Here is a 26,695-nt window from a genome sequence, read left to right on the forward strand (position 1 = left end):
CGCTTAACTGATAGGAACTCTCTTCTGGACGCCTGTACAACCGCTGTAAAGTCAGGGAAGAAGGTGAATTTATTACTCTGGTATGTGAAATCTTTTCTCTTTTGATCTAGTTGGAGAACCACATCACAATAGCTATAGATTAGAAGTTGTGCTAAGGTAGAGTGTGGCGGGGCTCCTTGGGAGGATGTACCATGAGAGATTGTCAGGAATAAGGCTGTGCGCGGTCCAGGTCCTGCACGAAACTCCGCTGTGCGGATTTGCTGAGCTTTATGCGCACCACTTGTGATCCCCTCTTGTTCCAAAAGTGGCCATCACTGTCGTCTGCCCTGTGGTAAAGCTCATGTAGCTGCAGGTTCAGGACACTGGTGGACAAGATGCACTTATCAATGTTATTCTATGAAGGGACTACAATTCCTATGTTTTTAGAGGCAGCAACCATCTTGGGGTGCGGCAGGCCTATGAAGTCCAGCCACACCCAAGCACGTTGCTCACTATTTTGAAGACTTTGATGCAGTCAGACCTCGTGGGGGTTCCTCTGAAGAAGAACAGATTTCCTGCATGGCAGATGGACAGCAAATCGGAGTATCCTTATTTCCTTGGTGAATTCAGATATGAGTAGGCCGTACTTGTAGAGGTAAGGTCTTGATTAGCCCAATCTTGAAGGGAGTTGTTACTTCCAAAAGGTAAAGCGCCCCTTAGCACAACGAGCAAAGCGTTCTCAGTTTTCAGAGTAAAGCAGCCTTGGCGCAACGATTAAAGTGCTTCAGAGCACAGAAGTAAAGCGCCCCTTAGCACAATGACCAAAGCGCTTCAGTCCACATGAGTAAAGCACTCCTGGCACAGCAATCAAAGTGCTTCAGTCCACATGAGGAAAGCGCCCTTGGCACGGTAATCAAAGCGCTTCAGTCCGCATGAGTAAAGCGCCCTTGGCACAGCAATCAAAGTTCTTCAGTCCACATGAGGAAAGTGCCCTTGGTATGGCAATCAAAGCGCTTAAGTCCGCGTGAGTAAAGTGCCTTTGGCACAACAATCAAAGCTCTTGAGTCCACATGAGGAAAGCGTCCTTGGCATGGCAATCAAAGGGCTTCAGTCCGCATGAGTAAAGCGCCCTTGGCACAGCAATCAAAGCACTTCAGTCCACATGAGGAAAGTGCCCTTGGCACGGTAATCAAAGCGCTTCAGTCCACATGAGTAAAGCGCCCTTGGCACAGCAATCAAAGCGCTTCAGTCCACATGAGGAAAGCACCCTTGGCACAGTAATCAAAGCGCTTCAGTCCATATGAGTAAAGCGCCCATGGCACAGCAATCAAAGCGCTTTAGTCCACATGAGTAAAGTGCCCTTGGTACGGCAATCAAAGCGCTTCAGTCCACATGTGTAAAAAGCCCTTGGCACAACAATCAAAGTGATTCAGGCCACATGAGTAAGGCACCCCTTAGCATAACGAGCGTAGCGCTTCTGAGGAAACAAGTGAAATCGCTATATGGCTTAAGGAACAAAGCACTTCAAGTTCAATGAGTAAAACTTTCCGGCCTATATTTGTGAATGTGAAAGCATTTTTGGAGATAAGCAAATTATAGTTTCATGGTTTTATTGGAAAGCATAATATGTGAAAAGCATATTTAAGTCTTTGAGAATTTCTAAGCTGTGATCAAAATGTTTATGTTATAAATGCATAGTTGTTACAGGACTGATATTCAGAGTATGATCATGGTCCAAAGCTCTTGCCATCTCTTGGTTCTAAGGTTGTAGTTTGTTCTTGTTCCATGATTCAAATGAGGGGCTTCGCCCTCAATTCAAAAGGGGTCTCAATCTGATATCACGGAGACACCATTAGTCAAGAGTCTATTGATGATTTATACTGCTATGAAATATATGCATTTTTGTTCTAACCTTTTCTTTTTAGATCTCTCTCCCTGCAGTTCCCTACCTTAATTCCCTTCCCCCCACCTGGCTTCATCATAACTTTGTGCTATAATAGCTTTCTGAGTTGATGACGCCGGGAGGTGGGCCTTTTGTTCAGCAACGTGCAGATCCCGAGGAAAGGACACTGTGACAGAATAGTGAGCCCACAAGTTTATACTTTCCTCTTGGTCTGTACGTGAGCTGCGCGAAATGGCCACCTTAGATACCCTTATGCAAGTAGTCACTCAGATGCAAAAGGATTTGACAGACTCAAAAAAGTTACAGCTGATTTAGTTACTAAAGTAACTCAGTTACAGAGTAAGGTAGATGGTTCTGAATCTGAGCCTCGTCCTACGCTTTCTGCACCTACTAACATAGCTGTGAATGTGCTGACACAGATTCCTCTAGCTGCACCAGAGAGGTTTTCAGGGGACCCCAATAAGGTTCAAGTCTTTCTCACTCAGGTGCAACTACAATTTACGTGTCGTCCTAGTGCCTTTCCAGATGCACAATCTAGAATTGCATTCCTTATATCATATCTGAATGGTGATGCAGCTGCCTGGGCAGTGCCATTAGTCAGATTAGACAGTCCCCTTTTATATAATTGGTGTCGTTTTGTAGAAGAATTTGTAAAGGTATTTGACAGACGGCCAATAACTATGTCTGCAGACAAAGAGTTACTAGAATTACGGCAAGGAAACAATAACTTGATAACGTATATGTCAAACTTCAACAGATTAGTAGTAGAAACTGCTTGGCCAGAGGAAAAAATGCCAGCAGTATTTTATCAAGGGCTAAAAGACAAACTAAAAGATGTATTGGCCCAAGTTGAACCACAACCAGAAACTTGTACTGATTTAATTAATCTAACCCTATGGATAGATCATAGACTCTCTGAAAGAAAAGAAGTAAGGAAAAAATGGGAAAACCCAACTGGTGAATGGAAAGGTCCAGACAGCTTCAATTGTCCTCAGATCCTATGATAGAACCGATGGATATCGGAACTGATCGCCCATCATTGACCAAAGAGGAGAAAGACATGCAACAGAGAAATGGTCAGTGTCTGTGTTGTGGAAAAAAGGGTCATTTTGTAAAAGAATGTCAAAAGAAACCTAAAAGTAAAATTGATCCTACATTTGTGACAAAGAAAAAGATAGCATTTGTTTTGGAAAACTCACAGAAAAACTTAAGTGCCCAAGAAAAAACGAAGGGGACCTCTTGGGCAAATTGACAATCTCTTCAGTGTGCTCTTGCACAAATCGTTATGTCAAACATTTTCGAATTTTAGTACAAATGACTGTGCAGGGAAAAATACATAATGTACAAGTTCTAATTGATTCAGGGGCAACAGGAAATTTTGTGGACCAATAAACTGCACTAGACTTGCATATACCAAGTGTCAAGAAAGAGGTTCCAGAAGTTGTAACGCAGTTGATGGTAGTGAATTGGCAGGAGGCCCAATTACTAAACAGACCTCACCAATACAAATGATTGCAAAGATGATGTGAATCAGAATCACTGTGAGGTAATTTGTTTCAATATAATCCAAGCACCCCAGTATGGTTTTATCCTAGGAATGCCGTGGTTAATGTTACACAATCCATGCATAGACTGGCACAACCAGGTTTTGCGTTTTTCTTCTTCCTCTTGTTCAAAAAGATGTTTTCAATCAAGACGAGACAAAAAAGGAAATCTTCAACACTCTATTGCTACTGCAGTTGAGAAGGAAATTGATCTGCCATCACAGTATTCAGAATATACTAACGTTCTCTGTGAAAAAAAAGGGAGCTCATTATCACCTCACAAGCCGTACGATTTTCAGATCGACCTTGTGCCTGGCGCCAATATACCAAATTGTAGAATCTATGCATTATCAGAGAAAGAAAATCAAGTCCTAAGAGAATACCTTGATCAATGTTTAGCCAACAAGCTAATTTGGCCATCATGATCTCCAGCGGCTTCTCTGCTATTTTTCGTACTCAAAGCTAATGGCGATTTGAGACCTTGTATTGACTTCAGAGCGATAAATAAGATCACAGTTAAAAATAAGTATCCCCTACCTCTCATACCCATCTTGTTAGACCAGGTCAAATCTGCCGTTATTTATACTAAACTTGACTTACGAGGTGCTTATCACCTAGTTCGAATTCGAGAGGGAGATGAGTGGAAAACGGCTTTTAAGACTCGGTATGGCCTCTTTGAATATCTAGTGATGCTGTTTGGTCTATGTAATGCCCCAGCAGCCTTTCAATATTTCCTAAACGATGTTGTGAGAGAGTATCTAGACATCTTTGTCATCGTTCATATTGATGATATATTGATTTATTCAAACTCTGAAGAAATTCATGAAGAACATGTAAAAAAGGTATTACAAACTCTACAAAAACATAACTTGTTTTACAAATAAAGTAAATGCGAATTCCATACCAAAGAAGTTACATTTCTAGGAGTCATTTTAAACCCCTGACGGCATGCAAATGACTGAAATAAAACTTCAAGCTGTATCCAAATGTCCCACACCAAAATCAGTACGTGATATTCAATGTTTTTGGGTTTTGTGAATTTTTATTGACGCTTCATCCATCACTTCTCCCAAAAGGTGGCACCAATCACCAAATTGCTAAGGAAAAAGGCCGTCTTCAACTGGTCCCAAGAGACAGAGGAAACATTTCAAGACTCAAAAAAGGCCTTTACTACAGCTCCCATTCTAGCTCATCCCAACGTGGAGGAACCATTCATTGTTGAAGCTGATGCATCCGATGTTGCTGTTGGGGCCATCCTGTTCCAACGTCATCGAGAAACTGGACAATTGGTCCCCATAGCATATGCGTCAAGAAAATTGAATGAAGCCGATGCATTGTCTAGGCAAGATTCTTCGATCACACATACTGAACAAAAACCCATGCCTATTATGACGCCTTCAAAAATGTTGTGTTTAGTAGCAGCCGTTAAATTATTTGATCTTATTCGTAATCATTTTCATATCACTAAGTGGCAAGAGTGGTTACAACAAGACACCAAAAGGTCCATTCAACAAGGCTTACCTCTACACGAATCTCTAGTATTCCTGCCTATTGAGGAGTTAAGAGAGGCAGCTTTTCATTGGTTACATAGTCATCCTCTGGCAGGTCATCCAGGTCCTCAAAAAACAATAGAACTCATGAAAAGGTATTTTTGGTGGCCTACATTTGTTCACGACCTTCAGAAAATGCTACAATCATGTGAAGTATGTGCAAGATATAAAAGGGAACATAGCAAGCCCAAAGGACTACTGATACCTCTACCCGTTCCCACTCATCCATGGGAGCATATCTCTATGGATTTTATTGCTGGTCTTCCTCAAATAAAGCAATTTACAACTATTTTAGTGGTGGTGGACAGCCTTACCAAATATGCTCACTTCATTGCTATAAAGGGCTCCCAACCTCTGACACCTTAGCAACTATCATCTTAGAAAACATAATTTGCCTTCATGGACTTCGAAGAGTCATCCTCTCTGATAGAGGAACCAAATTTTCTGCACGTTTTTGGCAACAATGGTGCAAGGCTTTATGAACTGATTCGACTTTATCTACTAGTTATCATCCACAAACAGATGGTCAAACAGAGAGATTAAACCAAACTCTGAAACAAACCTGGCTGGATCTTTTGTGGCTTGCAGAACTAGCTTATAATAACTCTCACCACTCTTCAATAAACTCAACTCCTTTCTATGGTTTATATGGGCGTCATCCGCACATTTTGCCAGTTACGCTACCTGCTTTTACTCAAACCACTCCAGCAGTCATGGACATGCTAACACACATGAAAAAAGTACATTCACAATTGCAAACAAATCTTCATCAAGCAAAGAAAATAATATAAAATGCAATATGACAAAAAACACCAGCCTGGTCCTCAGTATACAGACAAAGATAGAGTTTGGTTATCCACGAAAAACTTTGTATTCAAAAACAAAAATATGTTTCATCCAAAACTCATAGGGCCCTATGAAGTTCTACGACAAGTAAACCCAGTAACATATATACTAAAATTACCATTGTCTTTGAAAATTCATCCGGTGTTTCACACTTTGCTTCTTAAACCTGCTTTGCCCTCAAGTGTCACACAACCTGCTCCTCTATTGGTACAAGGTCATTGGGAGTATGAGGTGTGATCTATTTTAGACTCCAGATATCGGGGGTCTTCTGTTTGGTACTAGGTGTCCTGGAAAGGATACGGCTCGGAAAATGACACTTGGGAACCTGCAAGACAGATCCATGCACCACGTTTGGTGCAACGGTTTCACCTCCTCCATCCTGATAAACCGGGCCCTGGACCTCGCTTGGGAGAGGGCTGTAATGTCAGGAAGAAGGCTGTGCGCGGTCCAGGGCCTGCACGAAACTCTGCTGCACGGATTTTTCGGCGCTTTATGCACACCACTTGTGATCCCCTCTTGTTCCAAAAGTGGCCATCAACGTTGTCTGCCCTGTGGTAAAGCTCATGTAGCTGCAGGTTCAGGACACTGGTGGACAAGATGCACTTATCAGTGTTATTCTATGAAGGGACTACAATTCCCATGTTTTTAGAGGCAGCAGCCATCTTGGGGTGTGGCAGGCCTATAAAGCCCAGCCACACCCAAGCACGTTGCTCACTATTTTGAAGACTTCGATGTAGTCAGACCTCGTGGGGGTACCTCTGAAGAAGAGCAGATTTCCTGCATGGCAGATGGACGGCAAATCGGAGTATCCTTGTGTTCGATGGCATCTGTCGCTGTAGATACGCATGTTCTGCAATAGCTCGCCATCTGGTGTTGGGCCGGAGTGTTACAAGTTGTTTTTCTTCGAAGAAGTCTTTCGAGTCACGGGACCGAGTGACTCCTCCTTTTGTCTCCATTGCGCATGGGCGTCGACTCCATCCTCGATTGTTTTTTTTTTTCCGCCATCGGGTTCGGACGTGTTCCTGTCGCTCCGAGTTTCGGAACAGAAAAAATAGTTAATTTCGGAAGATTTTCGTCGGTATTGTTGCGTTCGGGATCGGCATACTTACATTCAACACCGCATCGAAGATCGAAGAGCTCCGGTGCCCTTCGGGGTAATTTTTCGATCCTCCGTCGGGGCCTGGTCGGCCCGACCGCGTGCTGAAGAACGCCGATGGAACGGACCCCGTTCCGTTTCTGCCCCAAATGCCACAATAAATACCCCTACACAGACCAACACTTGGTCTGCAACCTGTGCCTGTCACCTGAGCACAGCGAAGACACCTGCGAGGCCTGTCGTGCGTTCCGGTCCCGAAAAACACTCCGAGACCGTCGAGCCAGAAGACTTCAAATGGCGTCCGCACCGACAGCCCGACGGGAGTTCGAGGAACAGGAAGAGGAAGGTACCTTCTCGATCCAAGACTCAGACTCCGAAGGATTCGACGATACACAAACCGTGAGTAAGACGTCGAAAACCACACAAAGAAACATTTACAAGGCCCAGGGGACGCCACTGCCACCAGGCCATGGCTCAACCCATAAAATCGGTGACCGACCGTCGGCACCGAAAAAGGCCCAAACAGTGCCGAGATCGTCCGACTCCGGTCGAGACACCGGCACGCAGCCTTCTCGGGACCGAGAAAGTGCTGGAGACAAGCCTCGACACCGAGATGCCGGTGTGGACACGGCTCGACGCCGAGACAGCGGCACCGAAACAGATCGACGCCGAGAGGTTTCGGCCCCGAAAAGGAAAAAAGTCACCTCGGAGCCGAAAAAACACGCAGACAAAGTTTCGACGCCGAAACAAACTGCAAGCGACCCAGCTTCAGGCTCTTATACAGAAGAGCACTCGCTAACCTCCCAAATGCAGAAGCATAGGTTTGAGGAAGAGCTACAAGCAACTGATGCGGACCATACGCAAAAGCGTATCTTCATTCAGCAGGGGACAGGAAAAATAAGCACCCTTCCCCCCATTAGGAGAAAGAGAAGGTTGGAGTTCCAGACGGAACAAGCACCACAACCAAAAGTGGTGAAAAGAGTTACACCACCACCCTCTCCTCCGCACGTGATTAACGTTTCACCAGCACAAACGCCATCACACTCCCCAGCTCACACCACCATGAGCCAGGGTGACCAAGACCAGGACGCATGGGACCTATACGACGCCCCAGTGTCAGATAACAGCCCAGAGGCATACCCTACAAAACCATCTCCACCAGAAGACAGCACCGCGTACTCTCAGGTGGTGGCTAGAGCAGCACAATTTCACAACGTAAGCCTCCACTCAGAACAGGTCGAGGATGATTTCTTGTTCAACACACTCTCCTCCACCCACAGCTCCTACCAAAGCCTGCCTATGCTCCCTGGTATGCTCCGGCACGCAAAAGACATATTTAAGGACCCGGTCAAAAGTAGGGCAATCACACCAAGGGTGGAAAAAAAGTATAAGCCGCCTCCTACAGACCCGGCTTTCATCACAACACAGCTGCCACCAGACTCTGTTGTTGTAGGAGCAGCTAGGAAAAGGGCCAACTCTCACACATCTGGAGATGCACCACCCCCAGATAAAGAAAGCCGCAAGTTTGATGCAGCTGGTAAAAGAGTCGCAGCACAAGCTGCAAACCAGTGGCGCATCGCGAACTCCCAGGCACTACTTGCGCGCTATGACAGAGCCCACTGGGACGAGATGCAACATCTCATTGAACATCTGCCCAAAGACTTCCAAAATAGGGCAAAACAAGTGGTTGAGGAGGGACAGGCCATCTCCAACAACCAGATCCGCTCCTCCATGGACGCTGCAGATACAGCTGCACGGACAATTAATACATCTGTAACTATCAGAAGGCATGCATGGCTCCGAACGTCTGGATTTAAACCAGAGATTCAACAAGCAGTTCTCAATATGCCTTTTAATGAAAAAGAACTGTTCGGTCCAGAAGTGGACACAGCGATTGAGAAACTCAAAAAAGATACGGACACTGCTAAAGCCATGGGCGCACTCTACTCCCCGCAGAGCAGAGGGAATTACAGCTCATTCCGTAAAACGCCCTTTCGAGGGGGGTTTCGGGGTCAAAGCACACAAGCCAGCACCTCACAAGCCACACCGTCCAGTTACCAAGGACAGTATAGAGGAGGTTTTCGGGGACAATATAGAGGAGGGCAATTCCCTAGAAATAGAGGAAGATTCCAAAGCCCCAAAACCCCTACTACTAAACAGTGACTCACATGTCACTCACCCCCTCCACACAACACCAGTGGGGGGACGAATAGGTCATTATTACAGAGCATGGGAGAAAATCACTACAGACACTTGGGTTCTAGCAATTATCCAACATGGTTACTGCATAGAATTTCTACAGTTCCCTCCAAACATACCACCAAAAGCACAAAATTTAACAACACACCATTCCAATCTCCTAGAGATAGAAGTGCAGGCACTATTGCAAAAGAATGCAATCGAATTAGTGCCAAACACACAAATAAACACAGGAGTTTACTCACTGTACTTTCTGATACCAAAGAAGGACAAAACACTGAGACCAATCCTAGACCTCAGAGTAGTCAACACTTTCATCAAATCAGACCACTTCCACATGGTCACACTACAAGAAGTATTGCCATTGCTAAAGCTGCACGACTACATGGCAACTTTAGACCTCAAGGATGCTTATTTCCATATACCAATTCACCCATCGCACAGGAAATACCTAAGGTTTGTATTCAAAGGAATACATTACCAATTCAAGGTACTGCCTTTCGGATTAACAACCGCACCAAGAGTCTTTACCAAATGTCTAGCGGTAGTCGCTGCACACATCAGAAGGCAGCAAATACATGTGTTCCCATATCTAGACGACTGGCTAATCAAGGCCCATTCGTTAATAGAGTGCTCAAATCACACAAATCATATCATACAAACCCTCTTCAAACTAGGGTTCACCGTCAATTTCACAAAATCCAAAATTCGGCCACGCAAGGTACAACAATACCTGGGAGCCATAATAGACACATCAAAAGGAGTAGCCACTCCAAGTCCACAAAGAATTCAAAATTTCAACACCATCATACAACGCATGTATCCAACACAAAACATACAAGCAAAGATGGTATTACAACTCCTAGGCATGATGTCATCATGCATAGCCATTGTCCCAAACGCAAGACTGCACATGAGGCCCTTACAACAATGCCTAGCATCACAGTGGTCTCAAGCACAGGGTCACCTTCTAGATCTGGTGTTAATAGACCGCCAAACTTACCTCTCGCTTCTGTGGTGGAACAACATAAATTTAAACAAGGGGCGGCCTTTCCAAGACCCAGTGCCACAATACGTAATAACAACAGATGCTTCCATGACAGGGTGGGGAGCACACCTCGATCAACACAGCATACAAGGACAATGGAACGTACATCAAACAAAACTGCATATCAATCACCTAGAACTTCTTGCAGTTTTTCAAGCACTAAAAGCTTTCCAACCAATAATAGTTCACAAATACATTCTCGTCAAAACAGACAACATGACAACAATGTATTATCTAAACAAGCAGGGAGGGACGCACTCCACGCAGTTAAGCATGTTAGCACAAAAAATTTGGCATTGGGCAATTCACAACCAAATTCGCCTAATTGCACAGTTTATACCAGGGATACAAAATCAACTCGCAGACAATCTCTCTCGAGATCACCAACAGGTCCACGAATGGGAAATTCACCCCCAAATACTGAACACTTATTTCAAACTCTGGGGAACACCTCAGATAGACTTGTTTGCGACAAGGGAGAACGCAAAATGCCAAAACTTCGCATCCAGATACCCACACAAACAATCCCAAGGCAATGCCCTATGGATGAACTGGTCAGGGATATTTGCTTACGCTTTTCCTCCTCTCCCTCTCCTTCCTTACCTGGTAAACAAACTCAGTCAAAGCAAACTCAAACTCATATTGATAGCACCAACTTGGGCAAGGCAACCCTGGTACACAACGCTGCTAGACCTATCAGTGGTACCCTGCATCAAATTGCCCAACAGGCCAGATCTGTTGACACAGCACAACCAAAAGATCAGACACCCAGATCCAGCATCGCTGAATCTAGCAATCTGGCTCCTGAAATCCTAGAATTCGGGCACTTACAACTTACCCAAGAATGTATGGAAGTCATAAAACAAGCAAGAAGGCCATCCACCAGGCACTGCTATGCAAGTAAATGGAAGAGGTTTGTTTGCTACTGCCATATTAATCAAATACAACCATTACACACAACTCCAGAACATGTAGTGGGTTACTTGCTTCACTTACAAAAATCTAACCTAGCTTTCTCTTCCATTAAGATTCACCTTGCAGCAATATCTGCATACCTGCAGACTACCTATTCAACTTCCCTATATAAAATACCAGTCATTAAAGCATTCATGGAGGGCCTTAGGAGAATTATACCACCAAGAACACTACCTGTTCCTTCATGGAACCTAAATGTTGTCCTAACTAGACTTATGGGTCCACCTTTTGAACCCATGCACTCCTGCGACATACAGTTCCTAACCTGGAAGGTGGCATTTCTCATCGCCATTACTTCCCTGAGAAGAGTAAGCGAAATTCAGGCGTTTACTATACAGGAACCTTTTATACAACTACACAAAAATAAAGTCGTCCTAAGGACCAATCCTAAATTTTTGCCAAAGGTTATTTCACCGTTCCATCTAAATCAAACAGTGGAACTTCCGGTGTTCTTTCCACAGCCAGATACCGTAGCTGAAAGGGCACTACATACATTAGATGTCAAAAGAGCATTAATGTATTACATTGACAGAACAAAGAACATCAGAAAGACTAAACAACTCTTTATTGCATTTCAAAAACCTCATGCAGGAAACCCAATTTCAAAACAAGGTATAGCCAGATGGATAGTTAAATGCATCCAAATCTGCTACCTTAAAGCTAAACGACAGCTGCCCATTACACCAAGGGCACACTCAACCAGAAAGAAAGGTGCTACCATGGCCTTTCTAGGAAACATCCCAATGCAAGAAATATGTAAGGCAGCCACATGGTCTACGCCTCACACATTCACCAAGCACTACTGTGTAGACGTGCTATCCGCACAACAAGCCACAGTAGGTCAAGCTGTATTAAGGACATTATTTCAGACTACTTCCACTCCTACAGGCTGATCCACCGCTTTTGGGGAAATAACTGCTTACTAGTCTATTGCAGAACATGCGTATCTACAGCGACAGATGCCATCGAACTGAAAATGTCACTTACCCAGTGTACATCTGTTCGTGGCATCAGTCGCAGTAGATTCGCATGTGCCCACCCGCCTCCCCGGGAGCCTGTAGCAGTTTGGAAGTTACCTTCAATTATTTATATATGTATCATCTCAACCTTAAATAAGTGCATACTTAGTCACTCCATTGCATGGGCACTATTACTACAATTCAACTCCTACCTCACCCTCTGCGGGGAAAAACAATCGAGGATGGAGTCGACGCCCATGCGCAATGGAGACAAAAGGAGGAGTCACTCGGTCCCGTGACTCGAAAGACTTCTTCGAAGAAAAACAACTTGTAACACTCCGGCCCAACACCAGATGGCGAGCTATTGCAGAACATGCGAATCTACTGCGACTGATGCCACGAACAGATGTACACTGGGTAAGTGACATTTTCATTCCATGGTGAATTCAGATACGAGTAGGTCGTACTCGTAGCGGTAAGGTCTTAATGAGCCCAATCTTGAAGGGAGTTGTTATTTCCAAAAGGTAAAGCGCCCCTTAGCACAACAAGCAAAGCGATTCAGTCCACATGAGTAAAGCGCTCCTGGCACAGCAATCAAAGCGCTTCAGTCCACATGAGGTAAGCACCCTTGTCACGGTAATCAAAGCGCTTCAGTCCGCATGGGTAAAGTGCCGTTGGCACAGCAATCAAAGCACTTCAGTCCACTTCAGTTCAGTCTTTGTTATTCAAAGAAGGGGCTTTGCCCTCAATTCAAAAGGGGTCTCAATCTGATATCACGGAGATGTCTTTAGTCAAGAGTTTATTGATGATTTATACTGCTATGAAGGAGCATATGCATATTTGTTCTAACCTTTTCTTTTCATATCTCTCTCCCTGCAGTTCCCTAACCTTATTCCCTTCCCCCCGCCAGGCGTCATCATAACCCTGTGCTATAATACCTTTCTGAGTTGGTGACGCTGGGAGGTGGGCCTTTTCTTCAGCAACGTGCAGATCCTGAGGAAAGGACACTGTGACAGAGATCTTGGGCATGCTCCATAACCATTAGGCTGGAGAGGTTATCGGAGCTGAGCATGGAGGTCAGCATTGTTTCTACATATTGTTCTACCCTGCCACTATTCATAGATTCAGGGACCCCCTTTATTCACAGATTATGGCGTCAAGATCGTTCTTCCAAGCCTTTGTTTTTCACTTGGATCACCACCCTTTTCCATGTTCATGCACTTATCCAACACTACTTTTAATCCATCCTCTGTGCTTGCTATTTACTGTTTCTCTGCTTGGAGTTGTGCAGTCTGCTTATCCAGTTTTGCTGCAATATGATCAATGAGCAAGTTTAGGGCATTTATTTTCCCATCAGTGGGTGCTAGAAGTTATTGCACAGCTTGGAGTGTAGTGGCCCGAACTGTCTAATTTGATAATGCAGTCTAAGGCTCTGGGTCTGAAGGGTCATCCATTTGGCCTTAAGCAGGATGCTTTGCCTCAAATGTGAGGAGGGATTGAGTATCATCCGCTTTCCCTATGGTAGTGTGTAAGACTGCCGCAAAGAAGATTTAGACAAAGTCAGTAATTCACAGCACCAGAGGGAGCACCCAGCTACTCTGCAACTACAGACATGGAAAATCACGAACCTCAACAGGTATGTCAGGTCCACGGAGGAAGAAAGGATTACAGTCTCTCGCCCCAAATAAGGGTTGCACACCACTGGTGCAGTACAGTTGCCTCAAGATTGTTCTTTGGGGAGGTTCCTGGGGACTAATCACTGCACAGCTCGTATGTGAGCAGAGGGGGGCACAGTGAATCACCCCTCACAGCATATTTGCTCCCCCAAGGGCCTCCTTGGCCCCAGCACATGTCCTAAAATTACAGTCCAGGGGCAGCAACCAGGCCCCTCCTGCAACCTCACCTTAAGGCACAGGGAATAGTTGCTGGCTTCAGCTGTATGTCCTTTCTCCTAGTGTTCAGGGCTCAAACAATCCACCAAGTGCCCCAGGCAAGGCCCAAGCAGGTGCTGCAACCGTCTCTCCTTGCGGCACTCTGCACTAATCCCCACCAGGCTTAACCTACATCAGGGCTTTAGGTACCCATTGTCATTTCTGTGTCCTCACTAGCATGTGGAGCCCATTAGTGTAGGCCGCTGTTGCCCAATGCCTTCTTTCAGCATAAGGGCTACACAGCCAGATGAACACTGCCTACAGGGATGGTGCTCACGCTGCGGCTCTCACTTCTCTGCCTGGTGTCACACACTTCAGCAGCTCAAGCTCCAAACTCAAGGTGCCAAGTGCAGCCACAGACAGAGCTCAGGCCCCTACTAGGCCGGGGACTCTCTATATTCCAATCTCAGTGTCATTGACCCCTGCCCAAGCTCCACCCAGCATTTCCTGGACAGATCACCATTGAATTGGCAGTGTCAATCAATAGGCAGATGATCGGGCTCTTGCTGATGTCTGCCGTTAGAACCTTTCAATTGAACCTTGCCACATGGCCAGATTGCAGGATACTGAATAGAGTTCAGCTCCTGGCCAGCAAAGCAGCACCAAGGTGCAGCCATCTTGTTGTGGGCTCTATAGCACCCCACACATATTTAAAATATTAAATAAGATTATTAGGAAACTAAGGTAATTATATTGTTCAGGGGTGGGTTATTAGGTATTGGTAAAGGAAAGTAAGGGTAATTTTGGTGTTTAGGGGTGGGCAGTGGTAAAGGAAGGTAAGGGTAATTTTAGGGTCCAGGGTTAGGTAGTGGTAAAAGCTAGTAAGGCTAAATTTAGGGGTGGGCATGCATGGTAAAGGCATGAGTTGCAACATGATTCAACTAAGAATTATTAAGACTATTTCTGATTTAAAATGTAAATTGCCAACAGAAGGAAGTAGTTGAATAGTGTAGTGAGGCAAGATAAAAACAGATTGTGAGGGTCTGGATGTTTACTGCACTGGAGGGATCGAAGGGAGTGGAGATGGCATTGCCAGTTGAAAATATCATGGTAAGCTTCAAAGAAGTTGTAAAAAGTTGTACCAATGGACAGGTTGGGGAGTAAGAGACGGGGCAATATGAGCGAATGGGCAATGAGAAGTGTTCGGGGTACGCTTCTAATTATTATTATAATCCATTTTTTTTTTAATTGCACATCCTTACCACCAAATTGGATTTGGTGGTAATTGCATTTCCTAAATGCCCAATTCGCATTTAGGAAATGCTTGATACATTTGCTTTGGAAATAGAAAATAGGAATTCCTAATTGCGATTTCCTATTTAGAGAATCGCAATTTGCGATTCTCTAAATGGGGATGCAATTTAAAGGAATCCTTATTTTAGTGATTGCTTAAAATTGCACCACGAATGTCTTTCATACATCTTGAAAGGTATTTTTGCATTTTCAAATGCCCGAATTATGCGATTCATACCGTTTACGAATACAAAATTGCTTGATACATTTGGCCCTTGTCCTTAGTTCTTGGGGTATGAGATTAGTGCAGGGATGTCAAGTAGAATCCGCATTTTATTTTCTGCAGTTTTACGTGGTGTGAATCCTGGCCGTGGACAGAGAAACACTTCACAACATACAGATAAAGACTACATTATACTTTTTTGTCGAGGCCCATTCAGATTTACTAGAATTCAAAGGGTGCTGGTGAGCCCAAGGATTCGAGCCTGCTTCCCTATGCCTCTTTCTTGCCTTCCCCTCCTGGGAAGCTCATCTTGTTTTGTCCTCTAGGTTCCAAGATGACCTCGAGCTTTCAGTGACTCACCCTTCCCTAACGCAGGCGCACACAAAAATAAGCAGCAAGGGCCCAGTGCCGACAACGATCTCTATCTTTGCCTAAGATCACAATATTTGGCCTACTGGGAAAGCTGGGATTGACCCTCTGAATGATTCTCCGTTTTGAACTGTCCAATTCAGCCATCCCTCTCATGTGGATCTCGAAATACCCAAGGGAAATTCGTTGTACAAAAAATATATGGTTCCATGGTGAAATTATACACTACAAAGCACAACAATGGACAGCTTTAAAAAGTGCCTTTGTTGGACAGTCCACGCTGACAAAACATACTGATCTGTCAGTTTGGGTTCACCAGCTTCAGAAAAGCTATCAATTTACATCTCTCCATTTCACTCTTTATGTCAGCGAAGATCATTTGAGTTTCTGGGATGTATTTATTGAGATTTTCCAAGTATTCCATCCATGTATTTGCATTCTAAGTAATGCCTATTTTTTTGTTGGCCTCTTTATAGGCCAAGCCTAGCGCCTATCCAGTCTTGCTCCCAAACAGGCCATGTAGGCTCAGGCAAATTTTGTGCTTCTCCCCACTTTTAATGGTGTGGCACGCTTCAGAACAGATATCTTCTTTCCCTTCTCAACTTCTCTCATTTCGAAACCTTGCGAGGCAGCCGCTCCCTTCACACCTGCTCCTGCACCGCTGTGGAACTCTTTTCTGTATCTTTGAATTGCCTCCTGATCTATGATAAAATGACTCCTGCCCTCAACCTACGGTAAACCTTCCTTTTCAGAATTCCAGGCAGTTTAACTTGTATATTGGTGATTACTCCCCATGATCTTACACCTCTACATCTCTCTTGCATAAGTGCAAGATTGCCCCTTCAGGAGAGTGTGCAAGAGCATAGTCCTCTCTTGGCCACTCTAGTCACCAATCCTGAAGCCAACATCTACCAGCAAAGGATCTAATGGTGTCACAACCTGTAGTACAGTGACACTACCTAACCACTAGATAGTTCGAAATATCAACAAACGGATATATTAAGGTCTAATCCAAAATCAAAGGCTTAAAGTTTAGGAACTTTGCAAAAAGAAGGGAAGAATCGGGAACTTCCATACATTGTCTAAAAATATATTCACCCTGGATCATCTATGTGTCTCATATGCTATGCAGCCCTTTATCGTAGGCTCTAAGAACTGGGTGGCTTGCAGGCTTTCAAGGTTAAGGTATCTTTTCAGCACTTAAAGGAATGAATAATGTTTTATGGCCTTCCTTTTTTGTTATCAAATTATGTATAATGAATTCAATTTCAGACTGCTCAGTGACCAGTCGAGCAAATAATAATGCCCATGAACTACTTCAGTGAAGCAGTCATCTCATTGCTCTCAGCTCACTCGTTCAGCGTAATCTTTTATCCAGAAAATGCTTCCGTTCATTTCTACTGTAGCCATGTCCCCAAATGCATTATTTGTAATCTGAATGAGTACAGCTAAACATTTTAAAAGCTCGTGTTTTAATACCTGCAATATTAAACTCTCAGGTGGGTGCAGTTCAGTTTCAAGCTACTTATAAATGACCTAGTATTATATTTTTAGCGCAGTGTGAGGACACAAGGGAAACTCTATGTACTAAATTGAATAATAACTGTCTTTTAGGAAGGTTTGAATCACTGAGGATGTAATGGCCCGACACTTGTCATACTTCAAATGTAATTACCGTTGAACTGAATTTTATAATGGATTCTTAAAGTACACCATCCACGCGAAGCGCCATGGCCGTACTGATAAACTCATAAATAACCGATTAATGCAGACTTTAATTGAGCACATTTACTTAGAGGAAAGTCAATTGTTTTAGGCTTTCTTGATGCTGATCGAATGGTAATTGTTTATTTGTGCCATTTAGCCGCTCCTGCACAATGGAAGAACCCCATGAGGAGTACCAGCTTCCATTATTATAGCTGTCAATGTTGCTCAAACTAGTGCAGCCAGTTGCGATGGCATCAGGACTCGCACCTAGACGCTTGGTGCAGAGGTGGTCTAACGCAGTGTATGCTTGTATGGGCTTCTGAGAGATTTCAAAATATAAATTATGGGACTAAAAGTGAACTAAAAGCATAATTGTTATATTCCATTTAAACATAAGAAATTCCAGTTTGTGTGCCGTATAGAACCTTTTTGATTCAAAGAGCCTTTGCATGACACCAGAGACTGACGTGGCAGCTATATCTTCTCATTGGTACTAATGGGATTGGGGAAAATGTGTGAATGGTAGAGTTGACTGAGATGGGTGAACACTACACCACTGGCAACGGAAAATGTATCTTTAATTGCAGAAGCTCTCTGTGAAGTCTTTTTTCTATGTCACTGAGAACACTAGAACTTTGGACATAACAACTAAATTTTCTAATGTTCTCAAGCTTCCCTCTCGAGCACAGATTGGAAGCAGCCCAACGTCTCCACGAAATAAGCTCTGGCAATTTTATATTTAGGCCCCTCTGCAAGAACACATGAAGAACTCCCTTGAGTACCAAAGTTGAGCCCACCAAGATATAGAACGTACCCGGTTGAGGAGTCAATAATGAACCATCTACTAGTGACCCTACTGGGTGAGAATCTTTTAAAATTAAATGGGGGCCTCCTTTGGTTGGCAGTAACAAGGAAGCAAGCAAGGCTGAAGTGAGGTCATTCTCTTTGAGGATGTGAATAGGTTTGTAAGTATACTAATACATTCTGTTTCATTAGATAATATGTTGCATTCTGAAGGCCTCTGGCTTCCATGGATAGGTAAGGGATGGAGTGGTCTGCTACAAATTGATACTGATGTTTTCCTTTCACAGCTGGAGTTGAATCTTCAAATGTACATAGCGATAGGAGGTGTTCCCAACAACTACTTAGGGTATTATCCATTCTAGCAGTTACAGGATGTAAGAAAGTGCAGTGTTAGTTGGGGTAGAGGGCAGTCCACCACAAGAAACATTTACAGTCTTGCTAGGTCCTGTTAAAGGATTCAGTCATTTAAACCCAAGCTCAAATTCTGGGAACCGTAGCAGGAGTAGACAGGCTTAAGTTGGAGAAAATGTGTAATGTATTTAGAAGTACCAAAACAGCTAAAAGATTGAGAACACAACCCAATACAAATTCCACTCAAGTTTACAAAAATAGAGAAGTAAATTGGCACCAAACTGACAAATATCCACCAAGGGAAACCGGAGACATGAATATTAATAAATGTAAGTGAAAATATTGCAGAAAAGCACAAAGTACCAATGCTAGTCAATGTTCGTGGTAGACTAGCACCTAGATGTGATTTGAGGCTGACCATGTCGGGTGCAGGCTGGATACATCATGTAGATTGGTCTTGCTTGGGCCCTGAAGTAGGGAAGATCAAAAAGGTTTGTAAGTCCTAATATGGAACGGGACATTGTACTTTTTCGGAGGAAAAACTATTCTCCACGCAGGACAATCCTGTAATTCATTCCAACGCTGTGAAACTACTGGGCGGGACATTTTGAAATTGATCCCCTCTAAACTCTGGAGCAAAAGGTTTGAAAAAGTTCCCAAACATTTTTGGTGGTCAAACAATCACAGACGTACACTTTCAAGGCTGCTAGGATCTATGGGGGAACATGTAAAGACTCTTAGGCCCATATTTATACTTTTTGCTGCAAAGCTGCACCAATGCAGTTTTGCATCAAAATATTACCGCCGGCTAACGCCATTACTGTGCGCCGTGCGGGCATCAAATTTATACTTTGACGCACGGCGGCGCAAACCACAGGTGTAAGTCTTTTTTTTTACGCACACCACAGCGTCACGTCGTAAAGGAAAACGATGTTAACGCGGCGGAAATGACTGTGAGCAAACACAGCCATTTCAGCAGAGGAGAGCCAAAATGGATTCCAGATGCCTGTACAGACCCCAGGAAGATGACAACAGACCAGGAACCAGCCAGGAGGACCCACACAAGAACCAGGACAGGGAGAAGAAGAAAAGAAAGTGTTGCTTCAGTGCAGAGGAGCAGGACATTCTGGTAAAAGAGGTGATGGAACACCAGCACCAACTGTTTGTCACCTCAAAGTTGCCAATCAGTAGGAGAGAGGCAATATGGCAACAAATTGTTGACAAGATTAACAGTGTGGCAGAAGTACGCAGAACAGTCATCGAGTGCAAGAAACGCTGGCATGACTGCAAGCGCAGGACCAAGGAAAAGATGGCCAGGAACAGGAAGGCAGCACTGCAGACTGGAGGTGGGAGTCCAGCACACCAGGAGGCCCTGGACCACATGGAGGAGATGGTGGCAGCCGTCATCCCTGAGGAGATTGTCACAGGGATTCAAGGACAGGACAGCGCAGACTACCAGTAGACAACCACATGCAGGGTAAGTCGCATGGGAAACTAAAATACACTAATGTTAACTGCAACCCGGGGGGGGGGGAATACCGACTACACAATGCATGTAAGTCATCATATACATGGAGTGGGATGGGTAAAGGGGTACGGCATGGGGCATGGCCTGTACAAAGAAAAGCTGGGGCACACCATAATACAACACCCACAACATTTCCATGGGGTATGCTGCCATGCCAACGATGTTGCAAAGGTAAAGCCACGGCAGGAGGGAAGGGCACGACGTCAAACTGACATCCCGTCACACGTCAGCCACTATACACCCTTCATTAACTAGGGCCCAATTAACAACCTCTAGCCATACCGACAACTGGAATGTAACATTGACAACAGTTGCCACTACCACCTCCGCTGTGTGTGCTGGTCAATTAGCCAATGGCAGTAACGTCCACATGGATCATACACACCTAAATTAGAGGGTTTAGGATGACAATGTTAACAATCCCCTGAAACAAGACAATGTTCCAGTCCTGTCAAATGTGAATGCCCATAGTTGCCGCAAACATCAGCCAAGGTCATCAACATTAGGAGCTACACAGCACTAAAGTCACACCCATGCTGCATATGTCAGGGTCCAGCCTGTGCCTGGGTCACAATGCAACATCCCAAATGTCATACTGCTCAGACAACAGCATTGAGGGGGAGGACACATGTAACTGGTCACTGAAATACACCTGCACAGTCCGAGGAGGAAATAGGACACTGGTACGACTATCAGGGAAATCCAATGTACCACACATTCCCCAACATCACCTGCACACATTACCAATGCTGACATCCATATCATGCCATAACAATGCTATGCATAGTATACGCTACACTTCAACTACATACAAGTGGATGTGAAAGATCAGAGACTGGGGCAGGTCCAGATTGTTAAGTGTGCTGCTAGTGCCATCAGAGCACCCACAGCCAGTGAAAGGTCTCACCATGAGAATGGAAGTAGACGGAGGGTTGAGTAGGAGAAGAAGGTGGCAATTCACTATTTGGCCAAAACCAACACCTAGAGGATGTGATGCTGACAAGTCTACTAACTGACCACAATACATGTGACATGCAGGTGGGGCATAGGCCTGGGAGAATGCCCATCTGAAAGTCTGGATCAAAGAACAGGAACCAAGATCACAATGTGAAATCATCACAAGGCAGGCATGTCACATCACAAATGCCACAACACAGACACACTAATTGTACCCTATTTCATTGCAGCGGACTATGGATCTCGTGCGGATATGCCTGCCCAGGACTACCCTGATGACATGGATGACAAGCTGACAAACATCAGCCACCTGACCCTCCAAGATGTCCTTGGAACCCTCCAGACCCCACCTTCAGTCCCAAGGAGGAGCACAGAACATGCAGCCATCACAGAGTACCCACCCACAACCCCAACTGTACAACCTGCCAGCTCCAATACAGCTGAGGACTCAGACGACACGGGCACCAGCTTTGAGGGAACTGTAGTCGGAGTACAGCGGGAGCTGGCCAAGGAGGTGCAGGTGGGGATGCAAAATATGGCAGCCTGCCTTGAGGGGCTGCGTTCGTGCATGATGTCATCTGCAGATCAGGCAGCAGCCATGCAAGCGCTAACATCCATCCTGCAAGGACTACAACAAACTGTAAAGGAATTCACCAGTGCAGTAAGGGAGTTGCCACAACACCTTGCACTCCAAACCTTCCACTGCATGCACAAATGCAATCATGACCCCATCAGGGCTGACCTGGCTGCCTACCATCGTGATGTGGCTGCTATTCTTAAGAACCAGCAGATCCTCGTTGCAGCAGTACTGCCCTTAAGACCCCCACAGGTAGCAGCTAGCGGGATGTCTGACTCTACCTCTACACACACTGAGGTGTGTGTTGCCCCTTCACAACCACCACCACTAGGGGCAGAGGAGGCAACACACACATCAGAAGATGAAGACGTGGAACAGATCACCTTCACACGTAAAAATATCCGGAAGCACTAGTCCCTGCCACATGGCCACCTATTACCAAGGTCCTGCGCTTCGTAACATGCCAGTCGTGCAACAACTGTACTCAAGCACTGTTTTGCAAACCACTGTCTATCTTGTCAGCCTGCCTTGTGATTGTCTCTCACTAACTCATTGGCAAATCCTGTCCCTCTGCACTGTCTGATACTTCACCACAGCATGTCCAATGAATTGTCCTTTAGCACTTGTGTAGGATCACAATGGAAGATGTCACTATAATGGAATAACAATCATGAACAATGTACATATATCACTACAGCACTTTTCAATAAATAGCACTTGCACAACCACTTTGTCTCTGTGTAATGTGACACATCAACCGTGCAGTAGACCACTGAATTTTGCCTCCTGTCAAATTACATAGATTGTCAATACAACTGTCATGAAATAATGTAGGCTGATAACTATGCACAGTGGCCTGGAATCTACCATACTCTGCCCTTCCTGAGGGTAATATCTGAGGAAAAGAGAAACTATACACCATAATGCTGTGTTGGACAGAATAATGCTTCCTCAAGGGATATCTAAACCATAAAATAGTGCCTTCAAAATGTTGCCTCAATGCAAAACTAACACATGTAACATTGCCCACAAATATAAGCGGACAGTCACCAGAATACATGAATGGAGGTGTATGAGTTTACATCCAAATAAGTAATCATGCTGAACAGTGTAACAAATGATCTATGTGAGTCATGTACACTATACTACATGAGAGCTTACTACCACTCACCTTATAAGGGTTTCCTTGGACATCAGACTGCAGTCAGACATAACAGTGTCCCCAATCATAAATCTGGAAGCACTGTATGTGACATTGAAAACATACTTAATGAAAAAAACACGTTGGGATCCATAGTAACTGTGATTAGTGGTTGCAATGAATAGTCTAATCTTTGCAAGGTAGCTTTGGGGCAGCTGCCAATGTTACAGCTCAGTTAGGATTACAAAAGAAATACTGTACACTCATGCCAAGGCCCTGATCTACAACCATGTCACACATACTGTAAAGGGTTTACTACATATTCATTACACAGTAAAAACAGAAGTGAAAACTCGGGGAAAAGCCTTACCTACCCTAATCTACTCTAACTACTCATTACCCACAACTGTCCCTAACTAACCTAAGCTAAACTTACTCATCACTTTTAACAAAACGTTCTAAACATCAATCCCCCACCCCCCTTATGAGACGGGACACATGGAGGACAACAGATACTAACCTAAACACATACTATCCTATACTAAACAAATACATGTCGCACCTCCTGCCGCAGTCGACTCATCTTACGCAGGACACGGACCAATTTACGCTGCATATGTACAAAAGCAGCAGGGTCAATAGCTGCAGCTGGGGTGGTCTGGGTGCCAGCTGAGGAAGTGTGGGGCCGTGTAGTGTCCATGGCTGTGGGCTGCCCTGCAGGTGGTGCTGTGCTACGGCCTAGAGCACCTGCTGAGGTGGTTGCTGCAACGGTCCCAGCTGCTGGTGGTGCCACCTGGGTGGTAGTGGTGGTGGTGCTGGTGGTGGCTGTGGTGAGCAAAGAAGGGCTGCCTTGTGGGAATGCCCTCCAGGCTCCGGAGGCCTGTTCGTGCCGGTATCTGCAGGACATTTTTCGGTACCCAGACTCTACTTGAAGTATGAGCTGATACCTCATTGCCCGCCATTAAAACGCCTTGACCTGGATGGGTGTCATATTTGCAGCTGTAAAGACAAATAGAAAAACTAACATTAGGAACTGCATTGTGTGAAATGGCGCACAAAGTAAATCAGACATCTATTGTACTTGTAACAGCTCATATCATCATACAGATCATTTATTGTCCCTAAGGAAGTACATGGCAAGCCAGCCTACAAAGGTTCTATCACACATAGCACATCCAACCCCTACAAGATGGGTAACAACTGGCATGATTTTGGCATCTATGTTCTTCCAGTGTGAGCTAACAATCATGAAGCACATCCTCTGCCAATATCAGGGCTACAAATGTTATTGTACGGGATGGAAATCTAGGGCCACATGATCTGCAAGTTGTAAATGGACTTGCTAGTATAGTACTCGTGGGAAACATGAGTGTGTATACTAGGTTCAGACAAAAGATTCACTGATTTACATGTCTGTGTACCAAACTTGTATCATCAGTCCTAGGTACACTATTCACAAACCCATGCCTGTGTTTGAGGGTGGGGGTGGACTAACAATTACAAACAACAAGGACACCCAGGAAGCTTAGGAAAGCTGGACATGTGTTTGGCTCAACACACACACCACAGGTAAAGAGTTTCTCCAAATAGGAGACAGCAAACCCTTGACCAATCCCAGCGCCACACATGTCTGGAAATGCAGACCTTTGTCCACATCATTTACTACCAGTAACCCATGACTTAAAACAAACACGGAGATGCAAGAACACCCCTGGCCATGAGTTGCATGCACACCTAGGCCATTGTGCTCAAGTGCCACATACTCGTAGCACTACATGTGGAGCTACATGCTGCTAGGAAGTTCAACCTAGAGTTTTAGCAGTACATTAGTGAATTGGGAAGCAGACGTCTGTGGGTAAGCATTTTGCTGCCCCATTCTGGGAGAATTTGGGTCTGACTGGCTGACTAAATCACAAAATAGGTCCAGTGCAACTCTTTCTGATACAAGTGTTATCCACATGACTTATCCCTATTCACATTGCGGGGCCTACAGGACTGACCTAGAATCCCTAAATAAGACAATAGGATAAGGATTGGCCAACTCAAAGATGGTGATAAAATGAAATTCCACTCATGGAACAAAACAAAAAATTGGCCAGCGCATCACACCTTGCTATGTGTTCAACACACAGGAGTCCATCACACATCACCAGCAAACACACACATAACAGATATATGAACACTCACTGGAGTTGTCCGGGTCCTCAAATCTAGCCACCTCGCCAACAGTGTAGGGTGCCGGTCCACCTGTAAGGCATGGAAGGGAGAAATGTGCTCAATTTCTGTGCACTGTACAACAATTCCAAAGACAAATACTATGTGTAAGATTACATAAGTAAGACAAGTTCCCAATTATGGTACGATAAATAAGCAGATTATGCTACACAATGTATTTGATCGATCATGCATTGAGGAACCACCTGACCAAATACCCCTGGAGGAATGTGAGGGTTGGGAAAGCAAGTATGATACATATGTAGCCACAAGGAACCTTTAGGGTAACGCACAGACAGGTGCCAGTCAGGCTGACAGGATGCAGGGTCAATCAGGTTCCAGCAATTTCCCAAGGTACATACTCAGTGGTCTGACTAAGAATGGTCGGAGGAAGAACAAGACCGTTGACATGGAAAACTGTGTTTGTTCTGTGTTTTGGAAGGTGACACGTAAACCCAAGGGCTGTGTTACACAGCTTATTTTTCTAGCAATGCATAACAGTGTAATCGACAAAATGGCAGCTTCTATGCTGTTCCAAGCATCTGCAAGGGCAGTGCATGTTCAAATGGCTGGTCTGCATGGAGGTGCTCATAGGTGTGTGCTGCATTAGTTTCTCACAAGTCCTGTAGGTAAGATTTGAGTTCAAATGGCCAACAGTACCTTTCATATGGGAAGCAAACCACAGGTGATAACAGGGCTTAGGGACTACAAGCCAGTGCATTATTTAACCTGAAGTCCATGCAGACAGATGTACCATGACTATGGCATACCATACGAAAGGGTGAAGCACACTGGATTACTATTGTTAGTCTGTGTGTGTGTAGAGGAGGGAATATCTGGGTACACATATTACCATTCCAGGGACCTTTTAAGACCGGTGGGGTGAGACCAGGAGCATGGGTGTGTCAGGAGTTAGGACATGGGCTGACATGTACATGGAATGTCATGTGCGCAATGCTTGTCATAGGTGTGGCACTTGTGCTGTCTATGTTCTGCTTATATGGAACTCTAGTCACAGATAGTCCTTGCAAAGATAGATGCTGTACGACTTACTGCTGTCAAGGGTCTGGTCATACATTCCTGTTACCAATGCAATAGCACATCCACTGCCTCATGTATGAGGCTTTTTTTCCCCCTTATTGACTGATGGTGTCTTAATTGTGTGCCATATGCTGTGATGAACCATGTTGCCAACATGTATGTGTGAAATAGGTGTGGTCCTCTGCTGTTGCCCTTCAAAGGTGAAATGTACAGGATATATGTCATTTACAGTGTGTGTGAATGTGACTGTTGTATAATACGCATCAGAATTGCTTTGGAAATTTCAGTGTCCTGATCGGTATGTCAGCAATGCTCCATGTGGCTACACTCTTAAGTTAGAGATAAAGGTGAGCAAAAATGATTACCCAGACCATGATATGGTGATTATTATCGGTGTTTATTTACATATGTTGATACAGTGGTGATGGTGAGTTGTTTCAAAAGAAATTGTTCACAATATGTTGGCGCCTACGCAATCCAGCAGCTGTGTTTTGTTGTTCCCCCTCATGTTGCAGGCCAG

The 26,695-nt window shown here is 44.6% G+C and overlaps 1 long non-coding RNA gene and 1 pseudogene across 1 annotated transcript in view; one reads left to right on the top strand and one right to left on the bottom strand.

Moving 5' to 3' along the window:
- The window catches only part of LOC138302010 (uncharacterized), a 164,895-nt gene that overhangs the window by 107,379 nt on the left and 30,821 nt on the right, over window positions 1-26,695 (top strand). The window lies entirely within an intron of this gene.
- On the bottom strand, window positions 16,157-16,467 carry LOC138302219 (cytochrome c-like; annotated as a pseudogene).

Source organism: Pleurodeles waltl, chromosome 6 (assembly GCF_031143425.1).
Source record: "Pleurodeles waltl isolate 20211129_DDA chromosome 6, aPleWal1.hap1.20221129, whole genome shotgun sequence".
In the NCBI taxonomy this organism is placed as follows: domain Eukaryota; kingdom Metazoa; phylum Chordata; class Amphibia; order Caudata; family Salamandridae; genus Pleurodeles; species Pleurodeles waltl.